At 42.3% G+C, this 22710-nt stretch overlaps 1 protein-coding gene across 2 annotated transcripts in view; it reads left to right on the plus strand.

Moving 5' to 3' along the window:
* ERC2 (ELKS/RAB6-interacting/CAST family member 2) overlaps window positions 1-11718 on the plus strand; it is a 987567-nt gene extending 975849 nt beyond the window's left edge. For both annotated transcript variants that reach the window (XM_011947267.1, XM_011947268.1), the window contains one exon: window positions 8758-11718. The gene's annotated coding sequence lies outside the window, so the exon portion shown is untranslated. The remainder of the gene's footprint in view (window positions 1-8757) is intronic.
* The last annotated feature ends 10992 nt before the right edge of the window (window positions 11719-22710 follow it).

The raw sequence follows: 22710 nt of genomic DNA on the forward strand, positions 1-22710 counted from the left end.
TCCTTTCCTTCTTTCCTTCCTTCCTTCCTTCCTTCCTTCCTTCTTTCTTTCTTTCTTTTTTTCTTTTTGAGACTGGGTCTCACTCTATCACCCAGGCTGGGGTGCAGTGGCATAATCATGGCTTACTGCAGCCTTGACCTCCTGGGCTCAATCAATCCTCCTGCCTCAGCCTCCCAGGTAGCTGGGACTACAGGCACCTGCCACGACACCCGGGTAATTTTTTGTATTTCTTGTAAAGATGAGGTTTTTATCATGTTTCCCAGGCTGGTCTCAAACTTCTGGGCAGCGATCCACCCTCCTCAGCCTCTCAAAGCTCTGGGATTACAGGCATGAGCCACGATGCCCAACCTAAATGTACTCTTAACTAGGAGAATGTTTCCAGAGACTGGGACCAAGAGATCCTGGATCCATCTGCTTCAAGGGCAGCCTAGATAATATCAAACCCAGATGGCAGAAGAGATCAACCTAAGGAAATTTGGGAGCCATGGGAATTTGAGCTGGTCCCAGGGTCTCAGGACCACTGGGATTCTATTATCGGGACACTTTCATGGTAGTAAGTATTAAATATGTCAGTGTGTGAGAGAGAAAGGGAGGAAGAAAGTAGTAAATCATTTCTGAACATTTCTTGGAAATGGTGAGTTTTTCATTCACCTTTAACACTGATTTTTAGCCAGCATCAACGGGCTCTGAGATGAGGTATTCCACATGAACACCCACAGCGAGGCGTGTCGCAGGGCCACATGTCAGATGATGTCAAGTATCCCCTGTTTCAGGGAGCTGAGCTTCATAACTGTTTCTTCAGCAAGCTAGGGAGTCACTATTACTCAGCAATAATTCCTTTGTGTGAACAGTTTAGGGCCGGACAGGGGGTGGGAGTTCTCGACACAGGCTTAGGATATTTGCTCATAGGATTCCATTGTCTCTGTGATGAAAGCCACGGTTTTCCCTCTGCAGGTAACCTAATAACCTCAGGCAGCTCAGAGAGCAGAGGTCCCGGCGCTACCCAAGTGCGGTTCTCCAGGATGGCTCGGACATCCCCCTCTTTCCAGAGTGCAGGTGTTCTGTTTGTTGGACCAGCCCCCATCTCTGATGTCAGTAGTGGCACCCGCAAAGATTCCCAAAGCCTTCTTGTAACCTGTCTGTTTCACTGATTTCAGATGTTAGAAATTGTATTCCAAACCTTTGGTTATTTTAACTAGTTCAGAAAAGAAAGACTATCATTAGTTTTGACAACAAACAAAACCAGTTTTTGTTCTATCAGTTATGTTTAAAAGATTCCAATTTCAAACTAAACACAATGTGTGGTTATTCTGTCAGCGATTTATATAGCCACCAGGGCGCCACAGTTACACACTGCATACATCATTGTATTTTTAAAATGTACTTAATGAACTTTTTTTTTCTTTTCTAGTAACTACTTCATTGCCTTAAATGAATGCATTCCAATAGAATTTGTAACAAATGACCACTTTGTGTTTGCATTAATGCCAAACACGTTTAACAAATTTTTAACAAGGAACCCTGGCAAAATGCCAGACTCCTAGAGGGACACTGAAGGAATGCTATAAATTTAAACTAGATTTCACCTTTTCACTTAACTCAGCAAGTGTCTTAGGTGTCTCGCTATCTCAGGATTGTAGCATTTCTATTTTTATGTCAGATAAGTTGCACATTTTCATTATTTTTATTACTGAGGTTGTACCTATTTCCACAGGACTTTTAAATCTATGCAGCTGTTTCTGAAATAGTATGAAAGCAGCTTAGAAATTAATCTTTATTTCTCCAAAAGTGTTCGTATCTTACATAGGTTGGTAGATGCATGTATGCATATACTGTACATATCTACCAACATATCACTGTTTAAAACAGCACAGTCAACCAATTGTGTACAATATATAGGCCAATGGTTGTCAACTGGGGCAATTTTATCCCCCAGGGATGTGGGACCATGACCCGAGACATTTTTGATTGCATAACTGGGAGAGGGGCAGTGCTACTGGCTTCTAGTGGGCAGTAGCTTGGGATGCTGCTAAACATCCTACCATGCACAGGGCAGCCCCCACAGCAAAGAATTATCCAGCCCCGCATGGCCGCAGTGCCGAGATGGAGAAACCTTGGAGCAGAGTGACAAAGACCTTTAGCCATAGGCAGTCTCTCCAGTTAAAGGAGGTATTCTTTTGAGGAAAAACAACCAAATAAATTTCTATTCAACCAATGCTTTTAAAAGTACCTAGAATACCTAATGCTTGTGTTGAATGGCAGATATCTGATTTTTTTATTTCACTGCTTTCTGCCCTTGAGAAGACAAAAGCCCAAAATGTAGACTAGGGTGGTGCTGGGGCTGGCTGGTGGCTAGAGTATATGCAAGACCAGCTGACTCGTGCCTGGTTCTGCCAGTGGGGAGAAGGCCATGGCTGGGCACTGGGAACGGTCTCCCAGGCAAGGCTGATTGAAGGCAGGAAGAGCATATCCAGGAGATAGTTTTAGGTGTTCTGTGAACAACCACTTTTACGTTAATAGCCATGCAATTAGCATAGTGCATATTAGACAGATAATGGTTCTATTATGGTAGCAAAATAAATATTTCTTTAAAAAGGAAACATTTAAGTTTTTGATAATTTTTTTTTTGTTTTTTTGTTTGTTTGGTTTTTTTTGAGACAGAGTCTTACTCTGTCACCCAGGCTGGAGTGTAGTGGCACAATCTTGGCTCACTGCAACCTCTACCTCCACCTCCACGGTTCAAGCGATTCTCCTGCCTCAGCTTCTCCAGTAGCTGGGATTACAGGTGCCCGCCACTATGCCTGGCTAATGTTTGTATTTTTAGTGGAGACGGAGTTTCACCATGTTGGCTAGGCTGGTCTTGAACTCCTGGCCTCAAATGATCTGCCCGCCTCACCTCCCAAAGTGCTGGGATTACAGGCGTGAGCCACTGCACCCGGCCAGTTTTTAGATAATTAAAAAAAAAAAATTAGTTACATATCACAGGTATTGTGGAGAGGTTACAAAAATGGGAAAAGTAGAACACAAAAGACAAGTTTAGGAAATCTTTGCCTCAAGGAGTCTGTGGTCTCTGGAGAGAATGGTCACTGGAGTCCAAAAGACATGGATTCAAATGAGGCCCCAGGCAGCTGGGGAATGTTACCAAAAGCATCCAGTTCTCCTAAGCTTTCGTTTCCTCATCTGCATGAGGGGCATTAACCAACTGCATCAGTACCTCAGTGCTATCAAGCTGGTTTTAGATAATTAATGCAAAACACAGAGCGTGGTGGCAAATAGTATGCACCAAATGGTAGCTGTTAATAATTCTGATCACAATAATAACGACAAAAATAAATCCTACGGAGACATAGCAGTCTGTGCTGCCATTTTGATGTACACAGCCTATATTCATTTGAATCCCTTCATTTAAAACATTATGGGTGAGTTATAGCCCGTGCACAGAAACCAAAGATGAAATACTAAGTCCCTCCATTGCCTTCTCCCAGCAAACTCCCTCATCCCTCACAGCAGTTTGCAATTCTGAGCACAGGGCTGGCCCGGCCCACCCCCATCCCAGCCCCCAGTCCTTTGGGTTCTGAAGTGTTACATTTTATTGCCCCGTGGAGCTGTAGGAGTCCACTCTCAAGGTAAAATGTTGCTCTCCACTCATATTTTTGAATTATGGTTTCAAGGTGGTTGCTTCTATCAAGAAAATTAAATGATTTAACATAATTTGTTGCCACTTTGATCACAACAATAATAAATAAATCTTCATGAGGAAAACGGGAAACCCATTCCACTCCGTGTTTAAAGATGTTAAGTAATAACACAGATGTAGTTATAGTTTTGTTTTTTTTTTTTTTTAAGCAGAAACGACTCTATTGGGTTTTCCTGTGAGCAGAGTGGCTTCATGGAGCTGTTCTGCAGGATGCCCGGTGCCCCCAGACAGAGCAGCTCTTCTCCTCCAACCGTTGTTAATTAGTCTATCAGGGGCTTGCCTTTTCTGTGGGCACCACGTGCAGCGTGTTAGGGGCATCTGAAGCCGTCGTGAATGGGTGTCTGTTTTTGTACCTGGGGGCACACTGCACACATTTGGAAAGCACATGGAACATAATGGACATTAACCCAGATGTCAAAAATAGCCTGCGTTTTACTACTGTTATTAAACAGTTTCCCCTTTAACCCCTCCGTGTTTACCAAAGACCCCTTTCTCCCAGCCTGTTTCTGCAAATCACTACTGAAAGGGCAGGAGAAGAAAGCCATAATCGGGCAGGTGTCTTTATTCCAAAGAAAAACAGTCTGAAGGAATATTTGTGAGACACCACACGTTTATAGCCTGCTCTCCCTGGGGCGTTTGTCCCGGAGCGGAATCTTACTGCTGTGCTAGGTCACCCACCCCGCCCCTCACACCCCCACACCTAGAACCAAGTCAAGAGCAGCAGTCCCACCCAATCCTGGTTTCTCCCCACAAAGAAAATAGCTTTATATTTTAGTATGATACTATTTATATATTCTTAGGTTTAAAAATTCCAAAAAGCACACACAAAAAAAAGTCTGAAAGAGAAAATTTTAATGGCTAGACGCTGTAGCTCAGGCCTGTAGTCCCAGCTACTTGGGAGGTTGAGGCAGGAGAATCGCTTGAACCAGGGGGACAGAGGTTGCAGTGAGCTGAGATTGCGCCACTGCACTCCAGCCTGGGCAACAGAGAGAGACTCCATCTCAAAAAAATAATAATAATTAAATAAAGGGGAAAAATTTAAAAACACCACCCAGAGATAAATATTAATAATATTCTAATGTATACACTTGCAAATGTTTATGTATCTGTTGATGCAAAAATGAGATGGAGCTATGCATATAAAATGGTAATCTGCTTTTTCCACTGAAAAGTTGTGGATGGACATCTTTTCCCATCAAAAGAAAATAAAGATTGACATCATAATTGCCATCAGTCACTTAATAAATCTTAAGCATCCCTATCACAGTTCCCCATTCCTTTTCTTCATGGTGCAAATGTTTAAATTCTCATTCATTTGTTGATCTGTGTGTCTATTTGTTTCTGTCTTCCTCCCTAAGAATACAGGCTCCATGAAGGCATGGACCTTGTCTGCTTTTCTCACTATTATATTCCTGGCACCAAGCACATTGCCTGACCCAGAGAGGTGCTAGTCTTCTATTGCTCCAAAACAAATTACCATAAATATGTTGGTGAAAATAGCACCCATTTATTAGCTCACAGTTTTGTACATAAGTCAGAAGCCCAGATGGGCTCAACTGGGTTCTCTGCTTAGGCTCTCGTAAAGCCAAAGTCAAGGTGTACTTAGCTGGACTTCAATCTGAAGACTCCAGGAAGCATCCACTTTCAAGCTCCTTCGGTTTGTTGGCAGAATTCATTTCCTCGTGATTGTAGGTCTGTGGTCCCTGTTCCCTTGCTGACAGTCACCTGGGTGCCATTCTCACATCATATAGGAAGCTCTCAGGTCCTTGCCCCTGGCTCACTCCATCACAGCACAGCCAATCCCTCTGGTTTCAAATTTCCCTAACTTTCTCTTCTGCTACAGCAAATAAACATCTCTGCTATTAAAGGGCTTCTGTCATTAAATTAGGTCCATTCAGATAATCACCCTTTTTAAAAATTTTTTATTTTTTACTTTAGACAAGGTCTCATTCTGTCACCCAGGTTGAAGTGGCACAATCACGGCTTACTGCAGCCTCGACCTCCCCAGCTCAGTTGATCCTCCCACCTCAGCCTCTCAAGTAGCTGGGACCACAGGCACGTCCACCACACCCAGCTAATTTTTAACTTTTTTTGTGGAGATGGGTTTTTGCCATGTTGCCCAGGCTATTCTCCAATTTCTGGGCTCAGAAGATCCACCCACCTCAGCCTCACAAAGTGCTGGGATTACAGGCATGTGCCACCTCTCCCAGCTGATAATCTCCCTTTAGACTAATTTGAAGTCAACTGATTAGTAACTACTTCGTAAGGTAACTTTATAGTAAACGTGGTCTGATACTTTCTCACTCCCTGTGCCAGCGATTAGGATAGGGAATCTTGGGTAGGGAGTAGATTTAAGGATTTTGCCTACCTGAGGTGCTCTCTAAACTGGTAGGCTGGGCTTAGTGGCTCATTCCTGTAATCCCAGCACTTTGGGAGACTGAGGCAGGTGGATCACTTGAGCCCAGGAATTTGAGACGAGCCTGGGCAACATAGTGAGAACTCATCTCTATAAAAAAATACAAAAATTAGCCAGACATGGTGGCACGTGCCTATAGTCCTAGCTCCTTGGGAGGTTGAGCTAGGAGGATTGCTTAATTTCAGAAGGCCGAGGCTGCTGTGAGCCATGATCACACCACTGCACTCCAGCCTGGGTGACAGAGCAAGACCCTGCCTCAAAATAAAAGATATATACATATATACACATACACACATACACTCTATCGGATGTACAAGTCTAGAAAATTCATCAGAAGGGGACCCTGCAGTATATGTGAGACTTCCCACTCTATATCACACCCAAGAGGGTCAAGAAAGGCTTCTTGGGAAGACATGACATCCAAGCTGAAACTGAAGAATAAACAGGGATCAATCAGATAAAGAGCTGGTGTAAATGCATGTTAGATAGAAAGACACGCTTGTGAGATGGGGAGAAAATAAATTTTTAGGGCTGCAGAAGCAAGCTCAGCTTCAGTGGAACATTCTTCTTCAGTGGAACACAAGAGTGGAATGTCAGGGGTAAGTACAGGACTGCAGAGAGGCCAGATGGGGCCTCGCCAGTATGGCCTGGAGTCCATCAGTCCTGCATCCTAAGGGCAATGGGATTAAAAACAGAATTGTAAACAGGGGTTGTAAACTGTAAAAGGGAATGCACTATGGAGTGGATGTCACCATTGAAATGGCGCTGCTGTCGGCTGCTGCGTTGAAAGTACGGTGCCGTAAGAGGAAGCTGGAGAAGGGTAAGGGCCGCTGTGACTGTCCAGGTGAGGGAGGACTGGCCAGGGATCATCTCACAGTGGGTGGCAGCCCAGATTGGCTCATTGCTGGAAGCCAGGATTCATTTTTTATTATATTTTTTAAAGCATATGCTTCTTTGCCCCCCCCCCCCAAGGGATCATCTGCATTTCCAAATGCTGGCGGTGTCACCTGAGGTTACCTTGTTGTTTTTCTTTTTTTCCTTAAAGCCATTTAAGCCTCCTAGTGAATGGATTGTTTGATTGAAAGAATGACTACACTTTTTGAGAATTCTCTTCTCTCCAGCATAAACCGTACCCAAAAGCAGTATGCTGCAATTGTGGGGCATTGTATTCTGCCTTGTGACCTGTTGCCCAGCTGGAAATCTTTCTCACAACTGAATAAATGATTGTTCTTTGCTACTTTATCTTGGAAAAACATCAAGGACATCAGACATTCACTGTAATTATTTTTCACTCATTTCCCCGTCTGTAAAAAAAAAAAAAAAAGACGGGTGCATTTGAATACTACTTAGGGTTTCTCTTTACCTTTTAATCATGTGGCCTTTTAATATATTGGTCAGCCCTTTAAAAGGATGATTAAGAAATGCTTAATGCACAAAAGAATTAGAGCTATGCACAGCTCATGAAACAGAAAGCGTGCTCTGACTTACAATTTTCATACAAAGTTTGCAGAGAGTTTATGTGCCAGAATGAGTAATATGATCTGCTCTAGGAACTCCCTAACTTTCTGGCTCTGCAAAAGTCATTTTTTTACCCCGATTCAAGTTTCTTAACCAGAAGGGTTACACTAAACTCCTCAGAGTATGAATTAGCAGAGTTCATCCAAGCCACATATTTCATTTGCACTACTTAATGATGGCTTGAAATAGCCGCCTACCTGTGCAGACACTGGGATCTTCGGCATTCTTGTTAGTCGGCGTGACTTGAAGCATGCTGCATATCAACCACCAAATGAGACAGCTCAGGATATGTGTACAAGTGACTTGTGTGTACACGAGGGTGTGTGTGTATGTTTGATCTTTCCTCTCCCTGCTGTATTTCCCAGATAGCTGAGCTCATGTGGCTGGAAACCCTGAAGCACTCACAGGCCATATGTGAATGATAATGGCACAGGCACACAAAGTTGAGCCTCAGCAGGGAAGGAAGTCCTCATCTGAAGCAGTAGTGTGGGATGGACCCCTCTTCTCACCCATTGCACTATTGCTTCCCAGGATGCAGTTGTATCCACACTCAGGGCCCCTTACTGGGACAGTGAGAAACCTTGGGGTGCTCCTGGATACCTGTTTCCCAGGGCAGTAAATAGACAAATGGATGACTGTCGCATTTATGTTTGGTTGGTTTTTAAGTGAATGCTAAGTTCTCTGATATCTTAACCATCTTTAATTCTTTAATGTCTAGAAAATCAAGTTAAAAAATAATTTTAAAACGTCGTCATTGTAGAAAAGTGTAGAGAGAATGAAAGTTGACATATAGTCTGATTATGTGCAAATAATCACTGGAACATTTTGACATATTTCCCTTCAATTTCCTTTTTTGTGTATCAAGAGACATTTGTACATATATGTGACATATTTTGAAAGAGGCCTTTTCTCGGATGCACTTGCAGGACATAGTTTATCTTTCTGTTTACTTTGTCCTTCCTCTGTGTTTCTTCCCCTTACCCCCTCCCCACTCCCACCCAACCCCAACCATTGAGAGTGGTGGAGAGGCGTGCAGGGGTGAAGAGTGGGAAACTTTCTGCCAGGATTATCTCAGATATTGTTGCCAGTTTCTTCTCCTGCTAAATTATGTGCCTTCTTGTTGCAGCTATCAGAAGGGCTGAATAAAGGGAACATGCAGCTCTGCAGCAATATTCTGATAATCTATTGCAGTGAGGCTCACATCACTGTCCACCACCACCTGGAGCGGCTCATCAGAACTGAAGGGGAGTTTTCACTTACATTATTGAGCGTGATTCTGTTCTACTTGATATTTCCTTCGTCACCTCATGTCATTTCTCATGGATTTGGATATGATGGAAAGGAAGAATGCACAGGAGGAGAAAAGTGACAGCTCCTCCATTTTTGTCGGGATGCGGGCATTTTGAATGTGATCATCTTTGCTGAATGTCATTATTTGATAACATTTTGTTTATGTTACTTAAACATCATTGGATAAATTTGAACTCCATGGGATTTTAACTGTGGATTCAGCTTCTGTTGGACAACTAGCCTCATCTCCAGTATCCTGCTGGTTCAGTCTAATTGGGCATTCCTAATGCATTAGATTATCAAAAAGTGTAAATTCGCTGTGAGTGAGTGGTGTTGGCAGTGCTTGTATACCCTGATGCATGGAGTGTTTGATAAAGAAACAAAAAACACCAAAAATTGCGAGCCTTTACCCTCCTCTATTTCTTTAATCTGTTGTTTGAAGAACCGCAGTTTGAGGGTGTAACCAGTAGTTACCTCTGGGCCAGGTTGGAAATGAAATCAATTTTTTAAACCACTAATACTTGCCAAGAAATCGCCTTATGAGAACATGGTGTGTGTCTCTGACAATGCATGGCACATCTAAATTGATCACTCATAATTTTATCTACCCCGTCATGTACTGGAGAGTGGCAAAAGCCTGAGGCACCTGCATCTCTCTAGTCCCTGTGCTCTGCACATCCCCACGGTGGGGACGCCACCAAGCCTCAGACTCTTTCCATCCCGGTACATGCAGGTCTCCATGAAGAAGCTGGGACTCATTCACATTTCAAGATCCAAATGCTGTGCAAACAGTATAAGCTTAGATTTTCTGTAAATGAAGGGTCATTTCTCTTTTTTTTTCTTTTAAAGAAAATGTGTCTGCAACATGGATTCCAAAGCATTTCAGCATCAAACATGAAAACATTGATGAATGAGGAACAATCACAAAAGCTGTGTCTCTGTATATAGCTCTACACAACATGTATGTGGATACAGTCATTATTTAAAGCACATGCCAGGGAAAAAGACCAAATTTTGAGGTCTTTTACATACAGTGATATGGTACTAAGGAGAATTAAACTCCTACTGCTTCCTCTGAATATTAAGAAACAATTAAAATTGTTATAACTTCATAAAACTCATGACTGAGTCTGGCAAACATGTGCAACTCTTGTATTGCTCCATTTTCTTGTCAATGGAAGAAACCCTTCCACGTGTATGCAAGTGGGAGATGAAAACCTGCGTTTTTAAAGGACAAACAGTGAATTTAAGCATGAGTGGCCTTAATAAATATAGTTGTCTTTCTTTGCTGCTGTGGAAAGGATTCTAAACAGATGTCCCTGAAGTCTTGCATTGAATTTAGTCGTTATTATTACTTTTTTAAATGTTGGTGCAATTAACTCTGGACCTCTCTTGTGAGCCATAGAGATATTTAAAAGACAAACACCTTATTTGTCGGGGAAGATGAAACTGTCCCTGAGTTGCACCATTCTTTCTTGGTGCATTCGCGGTTAAGATACTCAAGCAGGTTTCTTGCTTCTGGCTTTGTTCTTGTCATCAGTAAGTATAACCAACTATGTAATGCTTACGTGTTGCATAAACAATCCAAATGCATTCATGTTTTAAAAAAGTTTGTCCTTTAACTATCAGAGGGATCTAGGTCTTGGTTAGAGAAGTAAGCAGAGTTCTTTGCAAGCTTATTTAGTACATTTTGACACAATGTTGCACTGAAAACCCAGGCCACAAATGTGTCCCAGTGAACAGTTTGAATGTCCTCAAAAAGTGGTCCTCACTGCCTCCTACAACCAGGTCTTGACCTGAACTCTGCAACTGAATACTTGAAGTAGGAAGTAGGAAATCCAGTAGGGAAAATGGGTCCTTGGAACAGAAAAAAAACAGCCAACCCATGTATAGCTAGCTATTTCTATGTATGTGCCAATTGTGTCACAGCTCTTGTTTGGAGGGATCATTTTCTGCCCAACTTTCGTTGGTTAAAAGTAATATTGATCTTACCTTTATGGGGGCACATCATTTAGTCCGTTAAAATTTAAATTCTCTCTAACATAACAACCTTTCCCATTTCATGTAATATTCTCTGATGTTTGGGGATTACCAAAAATATCCCTTTTTCGCATATTAAGAATAGTCTCTGGGTTTACAACAAACACTGTGATGTTGGGAAGCTATTTCCTTTGCACGACTTTAGCAGGTTTCCTTCTAATTATAACATAGTTGAAAAAAGAAGTTTGGGCTAACATTTAGGAGAAGTTGGTCTTTGTGCAAAAGCAGGCTTGTACTTGATACCCCATTTGATTTTGATGTACAGTCTCAATTTTGTATTTAATGATTTTTGTGTATCCAGTATGCACGTTAGCAGCGTGTCAACTTTCATTTGAAAGTGGGTTTCAATTTACTTTTTAAACAGTGTTTATGACGAGACCTCAAATGTGTTGACATAAGCTCTATCTGCAATGTTTTTGTGTAGAGTGGCGATTGAATGCTGCCGAGGGGCAGTGTATCTAATTCCCCGAGACCCTCGTTTGATAGTGCTTCTTGTAATATTTCTTCAAGTGAGTGGCATGTGGGTTGTGATATTGACCATGTGATTATGGACATCGATATGAAAAATAAATAAATAAAACTAAGGAACCCTGGAAACTACCAGTGGGCATGTATTAGCCAGTCATTGTAACCTCGTGTCTAGTAGAACAATGTACAAGGTATGTACAGTTCATAAATTTGTTATCATGTGTATGAGAAGTACTTTGTGCTGATCGCCTTATTTATATTCATCAAATAAACCTCGTTTCTTTCTGAAGTGAGTTCATTCTATCTCTAATAAATGCTCCAATTGTGCAGTTTCTAATATATTGAGGGTCATGGATCCCCATTTGAAGAACCCTATGGACTTAAGTAAAAAGGGAAGTTACTGGCTCATTTAACTGGAAAGGTGAAGACAAAAGTCTTCCTTTATGTACATATGAACCTAGAGGTTCAAATTAGAAAAATCAGAAGTTCAAATTAGGAAATTTAAGTTACTGGCATTGTCTCCCTTCTTCCTTCCTTTCTTCTTTCCTTTCTCTTTTTACCTTTCTCTTCCTCACTCTCTCAATCTCTTCCTCTCTCTCTCCTGATCCCTCCCTCTCTTCTTCCTTCCCATCTTTTGTGTCTTCCCTTTTTCTCCCTTTTCTTGTCTCTCCCTCCCTCTCCCCTTCTCCCTTTCCCCTGCTTCTTCTCTCCCTGTTTCCCTCTGCACTTTCTATTGGGTTGGCTTTGGACTCTGGTAAGCTCTCTCCACTTGGTTGTAAAGATGACTTCCAACAGCTTTGAGTAGTTTTGATTTTTAGAGGAGAGCCTTTCTCCCTCTGAGCTACATCTACATCTGTCCCCTAAAGGGACACTTGGTGGTTCTTTTTTGGATTATGTGCACAATTACCTTTTTCAAGGCCATGTGATTGACAGCCTCACTGGTGGGGGTGGGGGGAGCAATTTCCAACAGGGAAAAATGGATTCTATTCTAGAAGAGAGGGACAAGAAAGCTGGGCAGGCAAAAATACTAGCTAGCCCTGCCACCACCTGGATACACACACAATCGTCCATGCAAGGCCTTGCTGGCCTTCACAGCCTGTCTGTGGATCAGTGAAGAACCTCAGCGCTGGCTGTCCTTTTTTAGCCTGCAGAACAAGCCCCCGGTTCTTTAATGGTTTGATTTATATGCCAGGGAATGAATTTCCATTCTTACCATGACAGAAATCAATGAGTAATTGATTGTCAGAGCTAGAAAGTATGTTAGATGTCATGTAATCCAACATCTTCATTTTACCAGATGGAGAAACTGAGGCCAAGTCAGAAGTGACTGATCCACACATACATGGTAAGTTCATGGCAATCCAAGACTGTCACCAGAGCTCTTAAAACGGGAATATGTATCGCTGAGGCTCTTTGAGAAGGAGAGGAAGGAACAAAACCTCCCTCTAGCGGACCCTTGACAACATAGGGAGAATATCGTTTTGTTTCTGTACTCAAAGAAACATTTCTGGGTTCAAAGCCACCACATGTGACCTTCCCTCAAAGTTGGGTACATTTGGGGGGGACCTGCAAGTTGTTTGCCTTTTCCATTCTGTTGCCTTTTTATAGAAAGAGAACTTCTCTTAGGACAAGAATTTCTTGCCTCCTAGAATTTCCTGAAGCAGCAGCTGGCATTCAAGCCTGGCTAGGTGAACCCATCTGGCCACGTGGAACCTCTGCTTCTTTACCCGCAAGTTGGTCTCTTTGGTAAGAAGGGTACCAGGCCGACATACTGCTGGACTCCAACTGCAGGTTCATCTGTACCTTTACTTCCACGGAAGCACATAGACTTAAGTTTGGCGCTCTGGAGGTTTGACTGCATCTGATATCTGTGGACGGCCATTACAAAGGATTGGAGAGACATTCTAATTCACAGAAGTACTGACCTGTAATAAAAATCATACTAATAATAAATAACTGAACATTACTGAGCATTTACTAGGAACTTGGCCACGATGCTAAGGACTTACATGGATCGACTGTTTATTCCTGACAACAGTCCCACGAGGTAGATATTGTCATGGCCCACATTTTACAGTGAAGGAAATGGAGGCCCACAGAGATGACCAGTAACAGCATGCAATTCTAGAGTGTGTATTTGATGGCAGTGTTGTGCTAAAGGCTTTGCTTACATGAACTCTTATCCTCATAGGAATCCCTTGAGGCAGGCACTATCATTAACCTCACTTTACAGACAAGGAAAAGAAGGCCTATAGAGTTTACATGCCTCACCTAGGGTCCCCCAGATAGTAAGTGGTGGAGCCAGGCTTTGAACCCAGTGCCCAGCAGGCTCTTCTGCTTAGGGGAGGTATTGAGGTGTCTCACAGGTCAGACCAGTGAGACATTAGGGGCTGAGGTTCAGATCCCACTCAGTGTTTCTGGGATGCATTTGGTGTCTAACGCGGCCACATGGCACACAGGGCCTGAAGGGGCTGGTGGCTTCATCACTGACTTCCATAGTTATCCAATAGTACAAGAGAATGGACTACCACACAGAAAGGCTGTGGCTGCCACGGGAAATCAAGACACAAGGAAAAGGAGAGCCCAGACAAAGCTTAGTGCACTGTATTTAACCTTGCTACCCTTGGGCCTCTTGGATTTCTTCCAAGCCCTCAGTCTCTGGGCACCAGCCTAGCTCACCTCACAGGCATCCCTGAGCATCCTTGGGGTTGCAGATGGAGCACCGAGTGACAGAGGACTGAACAGATCCCCCCAACCCTGAGATGGGAGAGGGCCTTTTGTACCATGCTAAGGGATGTGTGTTCAGGTGGAAATAGCATCAGATTGGTAATCAATACACCTCAACTAAAATCTCAGTTGTCTATTTTGCCACACTTGTGCTTGGGAAAAGCATACCATCATGTAACTGCATGTGACCTCCGTTTCTGAATATAATCAATGGGAATAACATGGCTCCCAACTACCTGATAAGGGATGTGAGTGGACAGAACAAGGCAATTCATGAGAAAATACATTTTAATAACAAAACTTTTCCACAACTCTAACAAAGTCCTAGAGCAGCTTGTTTTCGTTTTTAAAATCTACATTCAGAGAAGGAAGTCTTCCTCCTTCCTTGCACAGGTATAAGATACTCAGGTGATAATGGCTTGGCTGTGTTCCCACCCAAATGTCATCTTGAATCGTAGTTCCCATAATCCCCACATTGTGGGAGGGATCTGGTGGGAGGTGACTGGATCATGGGGGCGGTTCCCCCATGCTGTTCTCATGATAGTGAGTGAGTTCTCACGAGATCTGGTGATTTTATAAGCCTCTGGCATTTCCCCTGCTTGCACTTCTCCCTGCTGCCACCTTGTGAAGAAAGTGCCTTGCTTCCCCTTTGCCTACCACCATGATTGTAAGTTTCCTGAGGCCTCCTCCGCCATGCTGAATTGTGAGTTAATTAAACCTCTTTCCTTTATAAATTACCCAGTCTCAGGCAGTTCTTTAGAGCAGCATTAGAATGAACTAATACATCCGGTGAATAAATCAAGCACCAGATTTGAGAATAAAAGCTCTTCAGAAGGAACTATTGCTTCCTGCTGCTACAGGAAAAAAATCTTACAGCATACTGGGTGAAAGCAGATGTATGAAAGAGGGCATACTATGTGATTCTATCTATGTAAAGCTCAGAAAAAGACAAAATTAATATATAGGGTTAGGAGTTAGGATTCTTGACCTGGAAATTTGTTACATAATCATGTTCAGTTTGTGAAAATTCATTAAGTGATATGCTTACAATTTGTGTACTTTTCTACCTCTCTGTTTTATCTCGTTTAAAAGGTTTAGCCTAGGCCGGGCATGGTGGCTCACACCTGTAATCCCAGCAATTTGGGAGGCTGAGGCAGGCAGATCACCTGAGGTTGGGAGTTCGAGACCAGCCTGACCAACATGGAGAAACCCTATCTCTACTAAAAATTCAAAATTAGCCAGGCCTGGTGGTGCATGCCTGTAATCTCAGCTACTTGGGAGGGTGAGGCAGGAGAATCACTTGAACCTGGGAGGCGGAGGTTGTGGTGAGCTGAGATTGCACCATTGTGCTCCAGCTTGGTCAACAATTTTTTTTTCTCAAAAAAAAAAAAAAAAAGGTTTACCCTAAAAAATTTTAATGCCATTAAGCATTAATCCAGTTTCACATCACAGAGGTTGGAAAACTAAGGCCTATGGAATAAATGTAGGCTTCAGGGTTTCTTCTGTTTGTCTGTTTTTGCTTTTTGGGGGCAGGCATGATGTCTCAAAATTTTCTTTTCTTTTCTTTCTTTTTTCTTCTTTTTTTTTTTTTTTTGAGTCTCACCCTGTCACTCAGGCTGTAGTGCAGTGGCATGATCTTGGCTTGCTGCAGCCTCCACCTCCCAGGCTCAAGCAATCCTGCCTCAGCCACCCAAGTAGCTGAGATTACAGGCCTGTGCCACCACACCTGGTTAATTTTTGTATTTTTAGTGGAGACAGGGTCTCTCCATATTGGTCAGGCTTGTCTTGAACTCCTGACCTCAAATGATCCACCTGTCTTGGCCTCCCAAAGTTCTGAAATTACAGGTGTGAGCCACCATGCCCAAAAATTTCTTCTCTAGTTGCTGTTTTTTGTTTGTTTGTTTGTTTGTTTGGGTCAGAGTCTTGCTCTGCTGCCGAAGGTGGAGTGCAGTAGTGCAATCATAGCTCACTGCAGCCTCCAACTCCTGGGTCCAAGCAATCCTCCTGCATCAGCCTTCTGAGTAGCTGGGACTATAGGTATGCACTACCATGCCCAGCTAATTTTTTTATTTTAGAGAGTTGGGGGTCTTACTATATTGCCCAAGCCAGTTTTGAACTCCTGACCTCAAGCTTTCCTACCTCAGCATCCCAAAGTGCTGGGATTATAGGCATGAGCCACTGCACCTGGCTAAAATTCTTTGATGGTGCAGTAGTGGTAGGCTTAGAGCTCTGCAAGCCTGTGGAAGTGTTGGGTATACTTGCCATTTCTCTTGTCCTCACTTCTCTCTAAAATGTTACACCTGGCCAACTTCACCCTTGTGTATAACCTGCCTGACCCCTGAGTGCATCTGAGTTTACAGTCTCTTAAAATCCTGACTCCACAGCACGCCAAATAAGTAACCCTCGACCAGTTATTCAGTCTCTCTGTGTTTGTTTCCTCATCCTAAAATTGTAATACAGCCCCAGAAGGTTTGGTTTTTGTTCTTTAACAAGGATCAAATGGTTATTTAACACAATGCCAGCCACATAATAGATCCTGAACAAATGGAAGTGATAGCTATTATTACCAGTAATAAAATCACAAATAATAAAAATGTTCAATCAAGTAAGATTGCTGACTCCCAGGGATTCTCTCACAAGCACCACTGCTGAGCTGGTCCTTGCTCAGATCCCATTTGCCACGTCAGGGTTTTCCTCGACCACGTTTAATAACCAGTTTCCAGATCTGGATATTGGGGGCTGTAAATTTCCCTGGTTACTGTTGCCAATGACAGGGAAGGAAAGACTTGTATAATTACCACTTGTACTTCCACAAGACACATGAACTCAAGTTGAGAGCAAGAGTTTTGGACAATAAAACACCAGGTTTTAAAAATTCAGGAAAGACCTGCCCAACTTGTGTGATAAGAAATGTGGGCCTGGTTAGAAAAACAGAAAAAGGCCTAATGCCAGCATGGCATATGCACCATAAGCCTTCAGTTTGAATAGGACCATTTCCTCTTTCCCACACAAATGCTGCATATTTACACATCTGTAAGAATTAAGGCTTTAGGATTAGCCATGGGTTGGTTAGGAATCCGTACCTTTGCCTATGTCCAAAATCTGTAGCCTTGGTTTTCAATGTTCTTTTGTAATACAGTTGCCTGTCTTAGCTGATTTTACAGCATGATTGTTTGCCACGTTGTTCAACATTCTTCAAACAAAGTAGCTGAATTGGTTCTATGAAAATATCCCATGTCTGAAACCTACTAGGACTTTTGGAAATATTAAGACATTATAAGGCCATTTGGAAGTGCTTAAGATAGATCTTTGCAAGGTGTCAGATTTGGGTCCCAAACTCTAGCTGATGATGTTCTGGTTTCTGAACATTATGTTTTTAGCTTGAGAGAAACGAGGTGGAACTGGGTTGCAGCGAAGGAACTGTCTTGACTTTTGATCCCACAAAAGTGTTCCATTTTTGAAAAAAAGAAAATAGAAAAGCTTTAAAATTGTTTCCCTCACATTGTCTGTGCATTAGCAAGCTAGCATCCCTGCACTAGGCATGTCTCACAGTTGGTGTTTCTGAAAGGAGCTGACCCCATCAGCACAGGACCAAAGGGGTTGAAAAAAGATTGAACAGATTGAGCAGTGATGGGAGACAGAATTGGAATTTCTTGAGGTGACCAGTCCCAAATCTCCTGTACTTCCAGAAATTATGAAGTCATGGGAGAAGAATTTCTCCAAGAGTCTGATTTGGCTGCTCAAATAAACTGAAATCCAACAAATCCAAAAGTGGCCACTGAATTCTTAAAGAACAAGCTCATAGCATGACATGTGGCTAGTTATAAAGGGGTTGTTGCCCTCCCACCAATCTAACTAAATAGGGCCTTATTTTCCTTTTGATAATAACAATTTCACCAAAACCTCACCTTGCCCCAAACCAGTCAAAATTGATAGAGTAATTTATTTTAAATCACCAAAGACTCAAGTGGACAGAAAGGAATAAAAATTTGCTTCAGGAATTTGGAGGGGCAGGGCCTTTTGCAAAATTGGACCAGAGGGGTCATTAATAGCATTTTCTCCAACAGACCGATTTTCTTTGCATATGCCCTTGGAATTATTAGCTCAAAGAATAGATTTCTCTTGGCCCACCTGGAAGTCTTCTCTTTTCCTAACCTATGACTTTGGATTATACAACTTTACCTACTGTTAAAAGTATACAGCTGAAAAGAGTAAAGGGTATTTGACTGAAGAGTGAACATGAACTCAAAGGTAAGTAATTGGATTCCAGATTTTGTACAATTCAAAGATCATTTATGTTCATCTTTTCTCAGTCTCAACATCAGAGAAATTGCAAGATGCTCCCTAAACTTTTTTATGTTCTACAGATTCTCTGAAGAAAAGAACACACAACCAGCACTTCTTTGTAGAACAATTCTCCCTTTATCCTCTAAAACTGTGCACATAGGTCTGATTAAATGTAAGAACTAGGTAAAATGAATACCACATTTGGAGCAAGGAGTTGTATTTTTTATTTTTTAGCCAATACTTTAGAAAAATCTGATGTCAGTTTGGACATTGCTGTTGAACCAATCCAGTTCGATGCAGCTGCAGAAATCTCATTTAAGGCCAGTCATTTAAGGAGGAGGGCATATAACTGGATATTAGCACATGGTGGTAGCCAGCCAATCAGTTTTTGCATTTGATTGGAGTTTCAGAAGATAATTGTTTCATTCCCAGGCCTGTCTCTGGCTCGCCATTTGACCTCAAACTAATTGCTTGATCTCTCTTGGCTTCAGATATTCTATCTTGAAAGTGATAATAATAATAACTTCCAACTACCTATCTCATCCGGGTATTGAGTGGATTAATGGGGTCATGTTTGTAAAGTCTTGGAAAATTCTCAAGAGAAAAAACGTTCTACCTCTTTTTTGATTCTGGTTGGTAATGTTTTAGGGCCATAGATGGGTAGGGCTGCATTTAATGAAGTCGTTATTACAGTCATGTTCTTTCCTTCTTTATAACTAAGGAAAGACCTCTACTGAAAGCAGAACTTTTCATCACTATGAAATCTCTGATTCTCTTTATTGGTGCTGGAACTCCTGTGGTAAACCAGGGTTTCTCCTCTATCTAAATAGTACATGAAGCTCTGAGGAAGTAACTATGATTTCATGGCCACAGGGAATTACTCAGAATATTTCTACTTCAGTAATTCATAGACTTTTGGGGTTGAACAGACAGGTTTGAGACCTGTCTCTGCCACTTCCTGGCTGAATGGCCCCAAGCAAATAACTCAATGTTCCTGTGCTACCCTTATGCTTAGCAGAATGTCCAACACATGACAAGCTGTCAGGAAGTATTGTCCACATTAATAATATGTGTAATAGTAACTGCATGCGTTTTCTAGTGTCATGAAGAAGTATAATGAGTGCTAGTTCTTAGTGAACCAAAACTTAACTCATCAGAGTTTGTGCTTAACTTGGGTATTCATGGCAATCCATTAACAATATTCTCATTCTGTGAGCACTTTAGATTTAGGAAAATAGCAAATCAAAAGGAAATTGTGTCAGGGATTTATGCAAATTCCCATAGTATATTTTTCTGTCAATACTGATTTAGCCCAAGCTCTTGATTTTCCAGGTGCAATCCTGCAGGGTAGCTATGAAGAGCTGACATTTACTAAGAAAAAACTACGTGATAAACACTGTGAATCCTGTTTTCTTATTTCCAGAAGGGCAGAAATTTATCTAATTTTTGCTCAACTCAGTGGCCCTGCCTGGTACATAGGAGGCTTACGGTGAGTGTTTACTGTGGGATAAATTGCTGAATCCACAGGGAAAAATCTAGTTAATTCAATTAAAAAAAATTTTTTTTTGAGACGGAGTCTTGTTCTGTTGCCCATGCTGGAGTGCCGTGGCGCTATCTCGGCTCACTGCAGCCTCTGCCTCCTGGGTTCAGTTGATTCTCCTGTCTCAGCCTCCCAAGTAGCTGGGACTACAGGCACGTGCCATCAAGCCTGGCTAATGTTTGTATTTTTAATAGAGATGAGGTTTCACCATGTTAGCCAGGCTGGTCTCGAACTCCTGACCTCAAGTGATCTGCCTGCCTTGGCCTCCCAAAGTGCTGGGATTACAGGCATGAGCCACCGTGCCCGGCCTTAAATTTTATTTCTAATGGGCATAGGGCATCTAAGGTCTTTTCTTCTTACCTGTGAAAATTTAGACTTTAGCACTTAAAGTCAACCTCTAATGGATTTAGTTTACTTAAACCATTTAAATTATGTTTCCAAAATGAAATAGTATCAGAAAAAGCACAGCAATCAAGAGAACTTTTCAAAGACAGTTGGTGACTTTCCCACTGATAGTCCCAAACATGTCAAAGCCAGATGTCCTGTAGATGTAGGTGTAGGTCACAGGCTGCATCTTCTGTCAGTCAGCCTCAGAGTGGTCTGTCTCTAAGAGAAACTCCTCACCTACTGTTTTCCTGCTTTGCATTCATGGGCTTGTCCTCAAAGTACTCCCAAGCCACTTGCTTGACTCACATATGGAATCTCCTCCCACTCTGCACCATTAATTCTTCAGCATTCACTTCCCGTGGTTTCTTCCTGACCGGACAAGATATTCTGCCTCAAGAGAAGATCAAACCTCCTGTAGCCTCTGTGAGGCTGTCCAAATCCCAGCAGGGAACAGGGATCTTCCATTTAACTCTAAACCTGACTTTGTCTTTTTTACTTAAACATTAATTTTTCTAAAACAACCAAACATTTTTGTATTGTCAGAGCTCTTTCAACTGCAAGGGATAAACCTTGATTTCCGAGGAGCATAATGGCCTTAGGCACAACTGGATGTGAGGGCTCTAATGAGGTCAGAAGACCAGTGTCCCATTTTTCTTGGCATTGCTGGGCTTTACTTCTAGCCTGCCTTCATCTTCAATGTTGCTTTTGTTATATGATGCCTCCCAACCCTTACCTAGAAACTCCACATTTACAGCCAAAGAGGTTAAACATTTCAAAGGAAAGGTGGCTCCCCTCTGTCTCTATTGAAAAAAAAAAAAAATCCTGAGACTATCCCTGTTAGTCTAGTCTGTGTCACATGACTCTTTTCTGATGGGCCCGACCTTAGTCACATGCCCCTACCTTAAGTCAGGGGTTGGAGCTAGCCCAAATCATCTGTCCTGGAAGGAGAGTATAGGTGAGTCCTCAGAGGAGAGTCAAAGGTGCTCTTAACAGAAGAAGAAAGAATTGATGCTGAACAGGTGTTCAGACTAGGTGCTCTGTCTCCATAGCTGACATAATCCTTTGTCTTCTTTCTTCAGTAGTGCATCTACTTTTCCTCTATGCCTCGTGTCTCCCACGTACCTCATTGCATAGCATTAATCAGCGTTACTCTCATCATCCTTATTGTGCAGGCCTGGATACTCTGCTTTATTGTGAGTCCTTGAGAGCAGGAGTCGTGGCTCATTTAGTTCACCATCCTCACTGATTAGCATAATTCCTGGCACATCCATAGTAGATAATCTGGGGAGTTTTCCAAAAAGGAAGCAATTGATGATCCCCCTGGAAATCAAGTCCCTAACTGGGGTGACACTGTTCAAAGGTATGAACATGGTCTTAAGGCTCAAGTGAAAACTCCATCATAAACAGCATGACATTTGTCACATAAGGAGGACACCTGGAAGCAAACTGAAGAATGTGCCATTATGAGTCTGCACTGCTGGGTTCAAAACAAAACAAATAGAAAGAAGCCACCTAATTTTGGCCTTGTGGACACTTCATGAGGTGTATGGCAACAGGCAAATGATTACAATTTTGATTTAAACATGAATACAATAATTTGAAATCCTGCCAGGATTTCATTTTAACCTCTGTAGATGACAAGTAGAGGACAAATGTAATTCTTTCTCACTGCTCTTCTGGGAGAATTGTCTTGGCATCTTTCTTTCTTCCTAATTCCCTTCTCCATCCTTTTCTTCCATCCTTCCCACCTCTCTTGGCTCTTCCCTTCTATCTCTCTTCATCTCTCCCATTTTTCTACTGCTTCTGTCTGCTTTTGCCCTTAGCAGGAATCACAGCTCTTGATTTACAGGGCTCATTTAAATTCTCCCTATGTGACCTTGGGCAAGTTGCTTCATCTTTTGGAGCTTACTCTCCTCATCTGTAACATTGGAATATTAATATACATTACTAATATTCCAGTCAGGCTCAATGATATTACATATGTAAAATACTCAGCACAGACTAGAGGGAGTGCATTTGAAGAGAAGTAGGAGAAAATTCTATTTGCTGTGGGGTGGTGGGGATTGTAAACAAGAGACTGTTTTAGTTCTAAGTTCTCCCTCTCTCAAACCAGCCTTCTCTAACAGAGTCCAAAGTGCCTAATCTGTTGGATGACAGTGCTTGGAAGCCCTGCCAATGAAATGGCCACTGCCGAGTGTTTGTGTCCTAATAGTGAGTGACTCACTTGCTTGCTGGACCCCATTTGGACAGATTTCTAGGGTTAGCCAGCCAGCACAAGGAGGAATCCCTAATGTTGAACTTGGGCTTTCAGCCCTTTAGCCCTGTTCCAGGACTACTGAG

Source organism: Colobus angolensis, unplaced genomic scaffold (assembly GCF_000951035.1).
Source record: "Colobus angolensis palliatus isolate OR3802 unplaced genomic scaffold, Cang.pa_1.0 Scaffold26, whole genome shotgun sequence".
NCBI classification, from domain to species: Eukaryota; Metazoa; Chordata; class Mammalia; order Primates; family Cercopithecidae; genus Colobus; species Colobus angolensis.